The following is a 17,111-nucleotide window of genomic DNA, read 5'->3' as shown; positions in this document are numbered from 1 at the left end:
TGGTGAGTTCAGAGGAACAGGCAGGGACTGGTTCACATTGGGCCTTGAAGGCCTGGTAAGGACACCATTATTCCAGGATTGGTGGGAGGCTATTGAAAGCTTTTTTTTTTCTTCAATATTTATTTATTTGGCTGTGCCGGGTCTTAGTTGTGGCATGCAGGATCTTCATCGCAGCATGCGGAATCTAGTTCCCTGACCAGGGATTGAACCCGGGCCCCCTGCATTGGGAGCACGGAGTCTTAACCACTGGACCACCAGGGAAGTCCCTATTGAAAGCTTTTAAGTGAGGCTAAATATAAAAAGAGCATTCTGGTGGTGTGTGGATAATGGCTTGCAGAAAATTCTAAAGAGGGTAGCCAGTGGAAGGTGGAGGTGTGTCAGCAGGACCTGGTCCTTCCAGGTCTGACAGTCGGGCGGACAGCCACTGGGACAGAGGGGTGGTTCCTCCGGTTTCCTCTGAGGCTCCCTCTGACGAGCCTCTCCCAATTACTGTCACTCACATTGACCCCACAGAGCAGTTTGGGAACAAAAGGGCTGCTCTGTATCTGCACTGCTGGACTTCATGGTCTGGACAGCTTCTGAAGTCCTGGGTCGAACCCATGGGATAGAGACAACCTCAAGGTACCCTTAGCAACCTCCAGGGACCTCAGGAGTGAGCACCCTTGTTTCCAGAACATCTGACAGCCACGTTTGGGGTAGAAGGGAAGGACGCCCCCTGAGCACCCCACTGCGGTCTGGCTGGGACAGCGGTGGCCATATGCCCTCTCCTCCGCCTCCAGAAGGCTGATCTCCGTGGGAATCTCTGAGGTGCTCCAACCGTAGAAACATGCCACACAGGGGAAGAGGAAGAAGGAATTGTATTGCTGCAGGTGGCTAATGAATAGGTCTGCCCTGGGGCCAGGAGGGAAGGAAATGTGGAGTGGGAAGAGAATCTTCAAGCCAGGGAAGGAGGGGGGCCGTGGGGGCCTGCGGAGCTGAGCATCAGTGAGTATGGCGTGTGCTTGGGAAGCCTTGGCCTCTCGCAGGTTCCTCCCCTCCCCCACTGAATCTGCAGAGACTAAGGGCCTCCCTGGACAAGGCCAGGACAACATCTTTGCATGCCCTGGAATCTAAGACAAGAAACCAGTGACTTCCCTGGTGGTCCAGTGGTTAAGACTCCGCACTTCCACTGCAGGGGGGCACGGGTTCGATCCCTGGTCAGGGAACTAGGATCACGGATGCCCAGCGGCACAGCCAAAAATAAATAAGTAAAAGAAAATATTTTTTTAAATGTTATCTTAAAAAAAAGAGACAAGAAGACAATCAATATGGTAGCCTAACTGTTTGGGACTTGGGAATGGGAAGACCCAGGAGGTGAAGAGCTGGTCTCCCGGTGGAGTCTGCTGCTGGAGTGGATTTGGGTTTGATCACCGAGTTTGAGATATCCAAGCAAAGGGCTTGGGGCCAGGTCAGAGTGATTCTTAGGGGACCAAGAGGAAAGTGTTTGCCCACAGTTCAAGTAATGAGAGGAGATACAGAGACAGAGAGAGGGAGAGAGGGAGTTAAACTGTAAAAGAGGAGGTAGAAAAACACCTTGATAAACTTGAGAAAATGGTTAATTGGTCATGGGATCCCAGCAGACCTCTCTGAAACGGAACAATAGTTCGGGTGTTGCTGGGGATTCCCAGAAAAAAACCAACCAACCAACCATCAAACAAAGAAACAATGGGAATAAAGATGCAGACGTGAAGAATGGACTTGAGGACATGGGGCGGGGGAAGGGTAGGTAAGTTGGGACGAAATGAGAGAGTGGCATGGACTTATATACACTACCAAAGGTAAAATAGATAGCTAGTGGGAAGCAGCCGCATAGCACAGGGAGATCAGAACGGTGCTTGGTGACCACCTAGAGGGCTGGGGTAGGGAGGGTGGGAGGGAGAGGCAAGAGGGAGGAGATATGGGGATATATGTATACGTATAGCTGATTCACTTTGTTATACAGCAGAAACTAACACACCATCGTAAAGCAGTTATACTCCAATAAAGATGTTAAGGGCTTCCCTGGTGGCGCAGTGGTTGAGAGTCCACCTGCCGATGCAGGGGACACGGGTTCATGCCCCGGTCTGGGAAGATCCCACATGCTGTGGAGCGGCTAGGCCCGTGAGCCATGTCCGCTGAGCCTGTGCGTCCGGAGCCTGTGCTCCACAACGGGAGAGGCACAACAGTGAGAGGCCCGCGTACCGCAAAAAAAAAAAAAAAAAAAAAACCTACAACTCAACAACAGAAAAACAAACATCTGATTAAAAAATGGGCAAAGGTGGGGCTTCCCTGGTGGCACAGTGGTTAAGAATCCACCTCCCAATGTAGGGGACATGGGTTTGATCCCTGGTCCGGGAAGATCCCACGTGCCGTGGAGCAACTAAGCCCATATGCCATAACTACTGTGCCTGTGCTCTAGAGCCCGCAAGCCACAACTACTGAACCCACATGCCAAAACTACTGAAGCCTACGCACCACAGCTACTGAAGCCCTCGCACCTAGAGCCCGTGCTCCACAACAGGAGAAGCCACCACAATGAGAAGCCCAAGCACCGCAATGAAGAGTATCCCCGTGCTCACCACAACTAAAGAAAGCCCACGAGCAGCAACAAAGACCCAACGTAGCCAAAAATAAATAAATTAATTATTTTTTTTAAACAGGTTTCAACCACAAAAGAAAGGGGTGGGGACGCAAACGACTTGCATAGACATTTCTCCAAAGATAGTATGTAAAAGGCCAGTAAGCACATTAAAAAGTTGATCAACATTTCTAATCACTCGGAAAATACAAATTAATACCACTTAACACACATTAGGATGGCTACTATTAAAAAAAGAAGAAAAAAAAATGTGGGTGTGGATGTAGAGAAATTGGAACTCTTTTTTTTTCTTCTTTTGGGTGCACCGTATGGCTTGCAGGATCTTAGCTCCTGACCAGGGATGAACCTGGGCCACAGCAGTGAAAGCACCAAGCCCTAACCACTGGACTGCCAGGGAATTCCCAGAACTCTTTTTTGTTTATTGAGGTATTAGTTGATGTACAGTATTATATAAGTTTCAGGTGTACAACAGTGATTCACAATTTTTAAAGGTTATATTCCATTTATAGTTATTTCAAAATATTGACCATAGTCTTGTAGCTTATTTATTTTATACATAGTAGTTTGTGCCTCTTAATTCTCTACCCCTATCTTGCCCCCCACTTCCCATTGGTAAGCACTAGATTATTCTCTATATCTGTGAGTCTGTTTCTTTTTGTTATATTCACTAGTTTCTTTTATTTTTTAGATTACACATATAAATGATATCATATAGTATTTGTCTTTCTCTGACTTATTTCACTTAGCGTAATATCCTATAGGTCCACCCATGTTGTTGCAAATGGCAAATTCTCATTCTTTATGGCTGAGTAATATTCCATCGTATATATATACTACATCTTCTTTATCCATTCATCTGTTGATGGACACCTGGGTTGCTTCCATATCTTGGCAATTGTAAATAGTGCTGCCATGAACATTGGGGTGCATGTACTTTTTCAAATTAGTGTTTTCATTTTTTAGGATATATACCTAGGAATGGAATTGCTGGGTCATATGGTAGTTCTGTTTTTAGTTTTTTGAGAAACCTTCATACTGTTTTCCACAGTGACTATACCAATTTACATTCCCACCAACAGCATATGAGGATTCTCTTTCCTCCACATCCTGATATGGAGATGCCATTCTACCAGGTGTGAGGTGATATCTCATTGTGGTTTTAATTTGCATTTCTCTAATGATTAACGATGCTGAACATCTTTTCATGTGCGTGTTGGTCATCTGTATGTCTTCTTTGGAAAAATGTCTGTTCAGGTCTTCCACCCGTTTTTCAATCAGGTTGTTTTTTTTTTTATGTTGAGTTGTATGAGTTGTTTATATATTTTTGATATTAATCCTTATCAGTCATATCATTTGCAAATATTTTCTCCCATTCTATAGGTTGTCTTTTCAGAAATTGGAACTTTTATGCACTGTTGGTGAGAATGTAAAATGGTACAGGCACTGTTGAAAATAGCATGGCAGTTCCTCAAAAAATAAAAATGGAATTACCATATGACCGAGCAATTCTGCTTCTAGATGGATACCTAAAAGAATTGAAAGCAGTGTTTGAAAGAGATATTTATATACCCATGTTCATGGCAGCATTAATCACAACAGCCAAAAGATGGAAGCAACCCAAGTGTCTACTAATGGGTGAATGGATAAACAAAATGTGGTTATACATACAAGGGAATGTTATTCAGCCTTTTTTTTTTTTTTTTGGTATGCGGGCCTCTCAGTGTTGTGGCCTCCCCCGTTGCGGAGCACAGGCTCCGGACGCTCAGGCTCAGCGGTCATGGCTCACGGGCCCAGCCGCTCCGCGGCATGTGGGATCTTCCCGGACCGGGGCAAGAACCCGTGTCCCCTGCATCGGCAGGCAGACTCTCAACCACTGCACCACCAGGGAAGCCCTATTCAGCCTTAAAAAGAAAGAAAATTCTGACACATGCTACAACATGGATTAACCTTGAGGACATTATGCTAAGTGAAATAAGCCAAACATAATACAGTATGTTTCCACTTATATGGGGTACCTAGCGTAGTCAAATTCATAGACAGGAAATAGAATGGCAGTTGTGGGGGCTGGGGGAATGGAAAGTTATTGTTTAATGGGTACAGAGTTTTGGTTTGGGAAGATGAAAAGAATTCTGGAGATGGATGGTGGTGATGGTTACAAAACAAGGAGGATGTACACCTAGAAATGGTTAAGATGGTAAATTTTATGTTATGTGTATTTTACCACAATTTTTTTAAAAAGTCCCTTCCCACTGCCATTCTGTCCCTGCCACTGGGAATTTCTCACTAGACACATAACTCCTAGGCTGAGACTCCTGCTCTTGTGTTCTGGCCCCTTTTCATTTTCCTGACCTTCTCCCCTGTCTTCTCTCTTTTGGGGGTCCCTTTCCCCAAGTTCTTGTTAACGACCCCTGTAAAGCTGTTTAGCTCCTCACGCGTTTAACCATGCCCTGGCACCTCCCCTTCCTCAACCAAAGTGGCTGATCCAGATATTTTCGAAAACAAAAACTGTTCTCACCCTGCTAAATGCATTGAAAACGTGGCCTCCTGAGAAACTGAGTCGTCCAAGTCCACAGCTGAGACTCCATCTTCTCTCCACCAGCTGCCAGGACGTGGGTAGACCTGGGGGCCCCAGGAGTGAATTTGTCAGAGTAAAAGCTGCTCTGGGCAGCCTCTTGGCAGCCTGCTAACAGCCCCTGCTGGCAACATTCCATCTGTCTGAGCATCACAGCTCAAGCCTCAGAAGTTCAGGGCCTGAGGAGAAAGCAGAGAATGATGATGGCAAAGAGGGATCCCCAAACCCAGGCCAGGTGAACTCAGTGCAGGATGCAGAGGTGCTTGGGGACCACAGTTGCAGGGGTGACAGGAGGTGATGGAGGACTGGACCTCGAGAAAGTCTACACCTGCGTGTGTGTGTATGTCTGTGTCTGTGTGTGTGTGTGCGCCCATGTGTGTAGACATCCCTGGAGAGGTCTTGGGGGTGGCGAAGATTAAAGGAAAGATCGGGAGCTCTCCCAATGGGTGAATATGACAAAATCCTGCAGGGAAACAGACAATGCATTTCCAGGCATAGATCTCCAAAGCAGAAGCAGGAGAGGGCCCCTGAGAAGTCTTCAGAACAAAAACCGCCACTTGATAAGTGCTTACCAAGTGCCAGGCGCTAAACACTGATAGTAGCTTCGGTTACTCCTGCTACATGCCAGGCAGGCCCTGTTCTAAGCCAGCTGTCTAATAAGCATACAGTGCCAGCACATATATAATTTAAAATATTCTAGTAGCTGCATTTTATTTTATTTACTGTTTAAGAAGTACAAACAGGGGACTTCCCTGGTGGCGCTGGATAAGACTGCACACTCTCAATGCAAGGGGGCCTGGGTTCGGGAACTAGATCCCACATGCATGCTGCAACTAAGAGTTCACATGCCGCAACTAAGGAGCCTGCCTGCCGCAACTAAGACCTGATGCAACCAAAAATAAATAAATAAATAAGAAATACAAACAGAAATTAGTAATATGTATACCTAATGTACACATGGGTGATACCCAAGGGGAAAATTAGTAACTGCTCTGTATTTTAAAAAGTTTTTTTTAAGTGAAATTAACTGTAAAATATATTCTATTTAATCTAAAAGATGCAAAATATTAATTATCAGTGAGATGTTTCACACTCTCTTTTCTTATTAAGTCTTCAAAATCCGACGTGAATTTAACACTTAACGGCACATCGCAGTTTGAAGGAGCCACATTTCAAGTGCTCAATGGGTGCAGCTGGCTGATGGCTACTCTACTAGACAGAGTAGTTTAGATATATTAATTCTCAATATATGTACTTTAGATACATTAATGCACTGAGTCCCCATCATCATGCTTTTGTAATCCTCATTTTACAGAGGGCAGAAGCACTTTGCCCAAGGCCACCCAGGAGGAAGGTGGCTGAGCCAGGACCTGAACCACCAAGCTCAGCAATTGTGGGCTGGGGATCTGGTCTCCTAACCGCTGTGCTGTGCTGTCACCATTACGTGTCTCATCTCCCTTAGGACTTAAAGAAAAAGGCTGCCTGCTCTTATTCTCTCTGCTTTACAGAGTGGGAACTGAGGATAAGAGAGCCTAAATGGTCTTGCCCTGTAGGTGGTCCCAGTGGGATCTGAACCTACGTGGAGCGAAAACTTGGGAGACATCACCTCACACTGCAGTGCATTCCAGGGAAGGAAAGGGTGTGGCTACCTGCATCCCACACTGAAGGTTAAATCCGCTTTGAGAAGTTCAAAGGAGGGACTTTCCTGGAAGTCCAGTGGTTAAGACTCTGCGCTTCTACTGCAGGGGGCATAGGTTTGATCCCTAGTCGAGGAAATACGATCCCACATGCTGTGCAGCACAGCCAAAAAAAAAAAAAGTAATTCCTGAACCTGTGCGTTTCTCATGACCAGCGATAACCTTCAGTGTGAAAATTTGAAAAGCCAAGAGCTTGTATTATTGCCATATCAAAGTGCCAGAGACTGGGTGGCTTAAACAACAGAAGTTTATTTTCTTATGGTTCTGGAGGCTAGAAGTCCAAGATCAAGGTGTTGGCAGGGTTGGCTCCTCCTGAGGCTTCTGGGTTTGCAGATGGCCATTTTCTCCCTGGGCTTCCCTCTATGAGCATCTGTGTCCTAATCTCCTCTTCTTATAAGGACACCAGTCATATTGGATTAGGGCTCACCCTAATGACCTCATTTTCACTTAATTACCTCTTTAAAAGCCCTGTCTCCAAATACAGACATATTCTGAGGTACGGGGGGTTAGGACTTCAACATACAGATTTAAGGGACACTATTCAGCCCATAACACATGTGTTATATTTCTGTGATTACCAAAGCAACATATGTTCACCATACAACATTTCCAGAGATTAAGACACTAAGGTAATAATCTCTGCAAAGATCATTCTTTTTCGTAGTTTTTTGTAAAGTATATAAAGTGAAAGTGAAAGCCTACCCCTTTGTCTCCACTTCTACCCTCTCCTCCCCAAAGAGCACGACCTGTAATAATGAGGGGCACATCTCACACCTTTTCTGGGCTTGTACAAGCTGCTGCCAGGAATGGCCTTATCCGAGCATCCCTACCTGGTCATGCCATGTTCTACATGGTCACCTGTTCCTGGAGAAAACATCCCTTGTGCTGGAGGGTGCTGTGGGTTAAATCTTTGTTCGCATTCACAATGATTCTATAATTGTATTGTAGGAGGTATACAAACTGTTCATTATTAGAGCTTAGATTTAAAAGGAAATTGTATAAAGAAGGCATATGAGGATAAGAGAGACCTGTCGGAATAGCTTCCGTAAGGCACTGAAATGTTTTGTTTTTAAGGGTGTGACTGGGATTTCTTTTTTTAAATTTTTATTGGAGTATAGTTGATTTACAATGTTGTGTTAGTTTCTGGCACTGAAATGTTGACTGTGCTTGACCTTAGGTATAGGGGGCAGTATATTATTTTTCCTTACTCCTTCTTCCTACTTAGCTGGATTTTCTACATTTTCTTAAATGAGTTTATATTACTTTTTATAATGGAGGAAATAAACAACTGTAATAGAATACTGCCAGGGAGAACAATGAAAAGGAGCTTTTAGTTCTCTTCAGAGCAAGGAGATGAAAGAAAGAGCAGGCCTGCTGCTAGATGCTGGGGGCAGAATGCTGGAAGGTGGGAACTCATCAGGCGATGGAGCCTTTGCCTTTCAGACCTGGAGGAGAAGTGTGTGTGTGAGTGAGTACCGTCGGGGAGGAACTAGCTCTTAGCTAGTCCAAGGTGGGTTAGAGAGTTTGTAAATGAGCTCCTGGCTCCTTGAAATAATGTTCTTTGGCCTGGACTCATTATATCCCCATCACTGGGCAATGGGACTCTGAGTCACTGCCTGTGGTTTTTGAGATATTACAACAGAAAATGAGCTGGAAGGTTGGAGAGGGTCAAAAGGCCATTCCCGATATTAAAAGGAAAGAACGTGGAGACTTCAAACATTGAGTCAGAGGGCTGAGCAGGAATAAAGAGGTGATTTGGCAAGCCCCAGAAAAGGAAGCAATGATTCCTGAGAGCCAGAATGGGTTCACCAGCCTCAGCTCCACAGCACCCTTGGCTTGAAATGCTAGATGCACATATCCTTGGGTTCAGCAGGTCTCCAAATAGACTTCTTGTTGTAGTCTTGTAGTGGAGAGGGAGAAGTACAGGGTAGATACCAGTATAAATCAGTCGGACGGTAGCAGATTGAATTATCAGAGGCCCCAAATCAGTGGACTGATTGATGTCAAGGTCTGTGTTGAAAAGCTCTGGGGACTTCCATGGGGGTCCAGTGGTTAAGACTCTGAGCTTCCACTGCAGGGGGTGCATGCTGCGAGGTGCGGCCAAAAAAAAAGCCTCTGTCCTGTTCAACATTTTTAATCAATTGCTAGGAATTGGGGTACAGCAGAAACCAAAAAAGACACACCCCTGCCTTCATGGAGTTTATAAACTGGTATAATCTATTCGTTTATTAAGGAAAATTTGTTTTTGTTTTAAGGAAATACAACCACTTCTTTGACCTCATTGAGAGACGTATATGTAGCTCATGTAGCTATGCATTCGTAGTTTACAGGACTTTGCTGCCCAACAGGTGAGACAGGTCACAAATCTCTGCACTCAGGTAGAGCCTGCAATGCCCTAGAGCAGTGTGACTGGGCAGCGTGTCCATGCAGGTGAGACACAAGTCACTCCCCCAGGCACAGCCCCGAGCTGAGGCTACTCTTTCACTCACTGCAGGAGACCCCACTGCCTGTCCACTCAGCAGCCATTTCTCACCCCTTCCTTTCTAAAAATGCCACCATCCTCCTGCCTCTGGTTTCCACCTCTCTTCCCTGTATCCATATGCCTCAGTGAACGTTGCCCCCACCCCAGGAATGACCCCATTGGCCTAAGGAGAATCCTATGCCCCTTGAGGTGATTGGTTCAGGAAAGGACATGTGACCCAATCTGACCAATGTCCTGAGGGGAAGTCCAGGGAAAGGGGGAGGGTGACTTCTGGGAAGTTTTCTCCCTCTTAAGAGAAAGCCACAGTGTACCAGTTAGGAATGTGTTCATCAGCAAGTAAGAGAACACACCCCCCTCTGCCCACACCCTGACAAATAATAATTTAAGAGTGAAGATATTTAATGAGCTGTGTACAAACTCTGGAGGTAGGTGGTTCCTGGTGTTGGTTTAGTGGCTCCAATAATATTAGGATCAACATCTCTGTGACTGTCTTTGTCTTTCATTTATGGTGTCAAGAAGGCTGCCACTCCAGCCATTCTGTTCATGTTAAGGCAGGAAGAAAGGGGCTATGCCAGTGACACCTGTGCTTTTTCTGACCAAATCTTTCCCAGAAATTTCCTCGTACTCTCCCACTTTCGTCTCATTGGGCAGGACTATGTCCCATGGCTGGTCCTCACTGCAAAGCAAACTGGGAAAGTCAGTTTTTAGCCCTTCTTGTCCAAAGAAGAAACAGGATGGGAATTCCCTGGCGGTGCAGTGGTTAGGACTCGGTGCTTCCACTGCAGGGGGCCCGGGTTCGATCCCTGGTCAGGGAACTAAGATCCCACAAGCTGCACGGCGAGACCAAAAAAACAAACAAAAATAAAGAAGAAACAGGAAAGGGAGAAGGGGGTTGGAAAGTGGAACTGGGTTAGCTACAAACAGAAAGTGACAAACCTAATTTCTGAACATCTCAATGTCTAGAACTGCTGCTGCCATCTTGGTTCCAGCCTGAGCAGGAAGCAAGCACTCAAAAGGCCGGAGCAGAGAGATGGAAAAAACCCTGCATCCAAGGTCAACAACCCAAATGGAAAGTGAGAAAAGTACGTGAAGACAAAGTTCACAGAAAAGGAAAAACAAGTAAGTAGCCCTTAAGCACAGGAAAAAATGCTCAACTTAACTCACAGTAAGAGCAATTAAAATTGAAATAAGACTGTTATACCACTTTTCACCTATCAGATTGGCAAAAATCCAAATGTTTGACAATACATTCTGTTGGTAGGGCTGTGAGGAAGCAGGGACTCTCATGCATGAAGGGCAAAATGGCACAATCTCCTGTGTCAGGGAAGGAGTGAACAAAGGAACACATGAACTGGGGTCTTTATGTCCTCACTGAGATGCTGTATCAGCTTACCTGGAAACCACCCTCTCGTGGGACTTCCTATTACATGACACAATAAATGTCCTCACTGATTAAACCAGCTTGAGTAGGGTTTCTGTTACCTAGAGCCAAAACTATCCCAAATGATGCCCTGCCCCCCACCCTGAGCCCAGGAGCAAAGTTGTTCTGTCCAGAAGCCAGATCACAGAGTCTAATTGGGTCATTCAGGGACTGGCCAAATCCAAACAGGTACAGGTCCAAATGCTGAGGGCATCAATGACAGCAAAATCCCCCCCCAGAGAAAGGGCCACAAGCTGTTCCAAAAGCGGTGGGTGGGCAACTGCCTAGGGTAATATACAATCCTTACGGTCATGAGAGGGGGCTGCAGCCTGAGTGGTTAAAAGGCCTGGTGGAGGGGCTTCCCTGGTGGCGCAGTGGTTGAGAGTCCGCCTGCCGATGCGGGGGACGCGGGTGCGTGCCCCGGTCTGGGAGGATCCCACATGCCGCGGAGTGGCTGGGCCCGTGACCCATGGCCGCTGAGCCTGCGCATCCAGAGCCTGTGCTCCGCAACGGAAGAGGCCACAACAGTGAGAGGCTCACGTACCGCAAAAAAAAAAAAAAAAAAAAAAAAAAAAAGGCCTGGTGGATTCCAATGTAGAGATGATCCTAAAAAGTTGGAACTTGGGGTGATAAGATGACTGCCTTGGGCTTTCTTGATCTGATGTCTTCAGCTGTTTGGTTCATCTGATTGTCTTTATTTGAATTTCTTATTCACTGAGCAGCTTTCTAGTTCCTGAGGATTTCCAAACTGTGTGGCAATTCTATACCCGACTAAAATGAATCAATTAGCATTTGCTTTGTCTTTTGAAAAATTACTAGTGAAGAATGGACAGACCCAGTGGAATCTCTCAATCCTCTCGTACCCAATATTCCTCACTAATGACCTTCCTGGTCTGAGATGTGGTTAAAACAGTTGACTCCTGCCCTCAAGCTACACCACTTCATGTATTGCATTTCATAACCCCTGACCTCTATACTGAACCCAATGACTGGAACAAACTTCCAGGCTATTCACAGGCAGAGTGCATGGCTACCACCTGTAGTGTACTACAGCCCCATCCATGTATAGGCCTGCATCAGTCCTGCCCGAGTATTCACTGCCATGAGAATACCTGGCTTCTGGGATTGGGAGACTTCATGACTCTGGGGATCCAAAGAACTTGGTTGGCTCCCTTCTAGGATGGAGGCAGGACAAAGGCATAATCAGTAGAACCTCACCGAGGTTGTACTGGCAAGGGGTACTCTGATGCCCCTAGGAATAGCTCTGGGTTGGCTAGAGGCAGTAAGAGGTATACATGTGGGCCAGGTATCCCTGGTAGTGGTTCATGTTTGACCATGTGGCAGACCAATGATAGGAGCAGGAGGGTGGGAAGGAGTATGGGGTCTTTGGCAAGGATGGAACAGTGAGAAGAGGTGCCAGGTAGGCCACCACGCCTTGGAGGCATAATGGTTGTATCTCCAAAGTTGTGTAGATGCTGGCCTCCTTCTTGACAAATATTCAGTCCCAGAAGGCCTCAGTCTTCGGGCCTGGCATTCTTCCAGACTCCTCTCAGACCATATTTCCAGCAAGTGTCCTGCCATCAGCCTTCCATCCACTCTGATTACTGCTCTCAGCACATTTATGTTTAGTTTATACCCTGCTGTTAGTTTCTGATTGTTTGCAAGTTGTGTCATGTGTGTATATCCTGTCTAAGGTGGATACAGCCCCTGAGATCAGGATCTGTCTTGTAGTTTTTTTTTCAATCTCCATTCTCCTCGTCCACAAACACTACCACCAGCAATAACAATGAGCACCTAATACAGGGCATTACGTATTGTAGACAAAAATGCTTGTAAATAAGGTAATATCACCAATGCTCAGAGGTTTGCCCCCATTGCAGACAAACACTATGCAGGTGAAAAGCTGAGTTTTCAAAGCTGAGAAATGTGTAGAGAGGAGCTCTTTATGCTCACAGATTATTTTATGAATGAGGTATCCACTTGCCCTGACAGGGCTGTGAGAATCACAAAAGAAGTGGAAGGCATGTTCCATAACCTCACGGAACATATTAACCTGGGAAGACTCTTCACAGAGCTGGAAAATACATAAAACAACGATTTTCAGACATCCCATCCTCCTGCTTTAGCAGATAAACGTAAAAGAAATTAGAGTCAGAAAAATTTGCTTTGGCGTTGGAAAATCTGAAATAGCTTTTTCTAGAAGTCTTACTATGAGTTTCCTTGAGATGTCAACCTAACTTATGTGATTTGTGTTCTCAGCTTTTCAGAAATGTATTTCCTTTTTTAAAGCTTCCCTAAAGTAAAGTAAAAGTGTAAATATGTCGTAGTCCGGGAAGACCAAGGTGCTGACTGTCTCCTGGCCACGAGGGGGCATGGTCTCCCTAGTTCTGAGCTCAGGAGCTGACTATGGTGACCCCAGCTGTGCCCAGGCTCAGCCTAGCTGGGACTTCAAGCCCCTCCCTGTAGCCCAGGTCAGGGGCTCAATGGACACCAGACCTCTTCTCCTTTTTGGGCAGCTTCTGCAGCGGGTACATCTGGGGTGCGGAAGGCGACGAGCAGTCAGGCTGGGAGGAGATCATGTTTAAATTACAGACTGGGCAGGAGTGATGTGCTGGCAGCTTCACCCAGGAGCCAGAAGGGCGGTGGTGTCTGGGGCATGACCTTGGGTAGCTGGGTTGCTGGTTAGGGTGTTGAGCAGAGCCTGGCTGGCGAGGCTGAGAAAGCATGCGTGTGGCAACCACAACAGAGGTGGGGGCCCCACGGGGCCTGTGAGATCCACTGTCCTGCCTGGCCAGCTCCTACGAGCCCTGCCAGAATTGGGACTGTGTGGTGTGGCCCAGGCCAAGTCCACACTTTTCAGCAAGGTCCTCTGCGGTCTGGCTTCAATCTGCCTTCCTCAACATTGCCTTCTCTAAAAGTAGCTCTTCTCCTGCCAAGCTGAATGACCTGCCCTTCCCCCAAATGACTTGCACTTTACTTCACTCACGTATTCATTCACTTATGCATACCATGCAATAAACATGTATTGAGGAACTTCCCTGGTGGTCCAGTAGTTAAGACTCCGCGCTCCCAATGCAGGGGACCCAGGTTCCATCCCTGGTCAGGGAACTAGATCCCGCATGCCGCAACTCAAAAAAAAAAAAGAGATCCCACGTGCCGCAACTAAGACCTGGTGCAGCCAAATAAATAAATAAATATTAAAAACAAAAACAGGGACTTCCCTGGTGGTCCATTGGTAAAGAATCTGCCTTCCAATGCAGGGGACGCGGGTTCGATCCCTGGTCGGGGAACGAAGATCCCACATGCCATGGGGCAACTAAGCCTGCACAACACAACTACAGAGCCCACGTGCTCTGGAGCCCGTGCGCCACAACTAGAGAGAGAAAGCCTGCACGCCACAACTAGAGAGAAGCCCGAAAAGATCCTGCATGCCTCAATGAAGACTCCGTGTGCCACAGCTAAGACCCGACGCAGCCAAAAGCATAAAGAAAATAAATAAAATAATTTTTTAAAAAAAAGATAGGATCTTTACATGTATTACCTCATTTATTCCTATTTAAAAAAAAAAAAAACAGGACTTCCCTAGTGGCTCAGTGGTTAAGAATCTGCCTGCCAATGTAGGGGACATGGATTCGAGTCCTGGTCTGGGAAGGTCCCGCTGAGCAACTAAGCCCGTGAGCCACAACTACTGAGCCTGCATGCCACAACTACTGAAGCCCGCACGCCTAGAGCCTGTGCTCCACAACAAGAGAAGCTACCGCACTGAGAAGCCCACGCACTGCAGTGAAGAGTAGCCCCCGTTCGCACCTAGAGAAACCCCACGTGCAGCAACAAAGACCCAATGCAGCCAAAAATAAATAAATTTATTAAAACAAACAAACAAAAAACAAAACGTACTGAGTGCCCGCTGTAGCCAGGCACCATGGAGATACAAGACAATGCGCCTTCACGGACAAGAGTCTCATGCCTCCATATCTTTATTCATGCTTTTCTCCCCCTCACTCTCTGCCTGGCCAGATTTTACCATCCCTCAGTGACTTCCTACAACCTCCCCAGCTCCAGGAAGTCCCTTCTGATTACTCCAAAGTGAGGGAAAGTACTTAGTCTGTCCCATTCACTGTTATATCCTGAATGCCTAATACTGTCCCTGGCTAGGGGCTCAGTGAATGTTTGTTGATTTGAATGAATCAGGTAATCTTGTTTGTCTCTGCCGTCACAGCCCAGGTTGCCTAAAACTTTCACTTGGCAAGTCATCAAGTCCTGCCTGTGACATCTCTCCTACTGAACTGCTGTGTTTATTACCACACAATGCTTGGTGGCTGGGTTAGGCAGGGCTCTTAACTCCCAACGTATGGGAAGGAGCTTATTGGCTCATTGAAACACACCACCAGCAGATGGGCAGGAAGGGTTGAGCCTGCCTTAGGGACGACAGGAATCTGAGATTATCATGTCAGGACACCCTGCTACTCATCATGGCTTCTCTCTTTGAGGTCTTCATCCCCTGTTTTTTGCAAACAGGCTTTCTGCATCCAGAAAATCGCTGTCGTTAGTCCGGATTTATATCCTTCGAGCTCACCAGTCCAAGAGGAACAGGATTTTCCTCTCCAGCTCCAATTTTGAAATCCTGGTAAAAGCTCTGATAGCCTTGTTTTTCTGGATCACATACCCTTCTCCTGGACCAATCACTGTGACCAGGGGCAGTGATGTAGACTGATTGGCAGCCCTTACATGGATGGCTGAGTTGGACCAGAGAAAGAGCAGTTTATCCCTCAAAAGATGATTGAGAGAAACAGGCATGGCCCTTGGGAAGAGCTGGGACCACCACCCTGATGTGTATCTACAACAGTGGTGGTACCTATGTTTTCATGTATATTCCCTGTTATTGGGGGTAAGAAGCATTTACTGATAACAAGAACTTGAAAAATATTGGCTGATTTATAGGAAAAGGAGTTTAGTGTTTTGTCTTGTTTTTGGCTGAAATCCCTGGTGGATCTTCCCTGGTACTTTGCATGAGCCTACAATTGTCCGTCTTGCTACCGCTGCTGTGGGTGGTGTCGTCTGTCCCAGGGTGTGGAACTAGAGAGAATCCTGGTAGCCATGTTATGACTTGAGCTGTCACTTCTGTTTTTCCTTCTGAGAAAACCTTCTAAGCCCAACAGTGTGCGTAATACTGGCTTTTTGTCTCAAATGGGGAATGGCTCTAAGACTGGTTTTTCTATTTGTGTTTCTTTGTTTATTTTGATAGAAAGCAAAGATGGCAATTTTGTAAAATGGCACCTTCCTTGAATGGTCTCAGGAATGGGGCCTTTTCAAAAGATGAGGCATGCCTCTCAGGAGAGCATCAGGATTTCAACAGCCCTATTGCATAATGTCATTGTACCTATTTCTTTGATGAGGAAACTGAGGCTCGGTGGCGGTAACATGCCAAGGTCACAGAGCTATGGGAAGTGGGGAGGAGGAGAGAAAGACTTGTCTGGATGGAGAGCCACGCGCCAGAGGCTTTGTATATCTCAAATCATTTAATTGGCACTGCAGTCCTCTGAGATCAGAATAAGATGACAGGCTTGGACATTTTTAAATGCCTTGCCGAAGGTCATAGAGGCAAATAGGGCTGGGATTCATTGATTCCAAAGCCCATACTGTTTTCACTTCCTTATATTGTGTGACCTCGCACAGGTCACTTTATCTCCACGTGCCCCCATTTCATAACCTGTAGTATGTAGATGATAATAGTACATGCCTCCTCGGTTTGTTGTGAGGGTTAAATGAAATGTCTCTTGCACATAGTAAGTGAACCTATTGTTGTTATTATATCATGAGACCTCCCTCCGGGTCACAAGTCAGGCCACTCCCTGTTGCAGAAGAACCAGATCCCGTGGGAGCCCCTTCCTGGCCCTGGTGCTCCTGAGGCCCAGCTGCAGGTGCCTCAGAAAGCCTGCAATGGGAATAAAGGGAACAAAGCCTCCAGGTGCTGGTTGATGCTTTCTCTGGCTGCAGGCCCATTTCCTGCTCAATCAGGTTGCTCTTGGCTGGCTGAGCTCCTGGAGTTGACCACCGCCCCCCTCCACTGCCAGCTGAGGGCTGAGCACTGGGCCTAGTGATGCAGGACGAGGCCCAACTGGGATATGCCCTTCCTTTCTGGAGCCCAGCCCTGGGATCTCACCGGCTGAAGCTGGAAGCCTTGGGGCGCTGGACCCATCTTCCAGCTCTGTGGCCTCAGTGAACCCCCTCCCATCCTCCATTGGTGGGGTGGCCCTGGGGGGAGAGGATGGGTCTCAGGGACCAGGATCAGAGACCTGGGCTTGAATGCCAGCCCCAGGAAG

General features: G+C 46.7%; 1 protein-coding gene across 2 annotated transcripts in view; it reads left to right on the top strand.

Annotated features, from left to right (window-relative positions):
* SEMA4B (semaphorin 4B) overlaps nt 1–17,111 on the top strand; it is a 92,399-nt gene that overhangs the window by 22,826 nt on the left and 52,462 nt on the right. For both annotated transcript variants that reach the window (XM_060158558.1, XM_060158569.1), the window contains one exon: nt 10,332–10,487. The gene's annotated coding sequence lies outside the window, so the exon portion shown is untranslated. The remainder of the gene's footprint in view (nt 1–10,331; nt 10,488–17,111) is intronic.

This window comes from Lagenorhynchus albirostris, chromosome 1 (genome assembly GCF_949774975.1).
Source record: "Lagenorhynchus albirostris chromosome 1, mLagAlb1.1, whole genome shotgun sequence".
Lineage (NCBI taxonomy): Eukaryota > Metazoa > Chordata > Mammalia > Artiodactyla > Delphinidae > Lagenorhynchus > Lagenorhynchus albirostris.
Note: the sequence above shows the minus strand (reverse complement) of the source record. Positions and strands in the feature narration are given on the sequence as shown.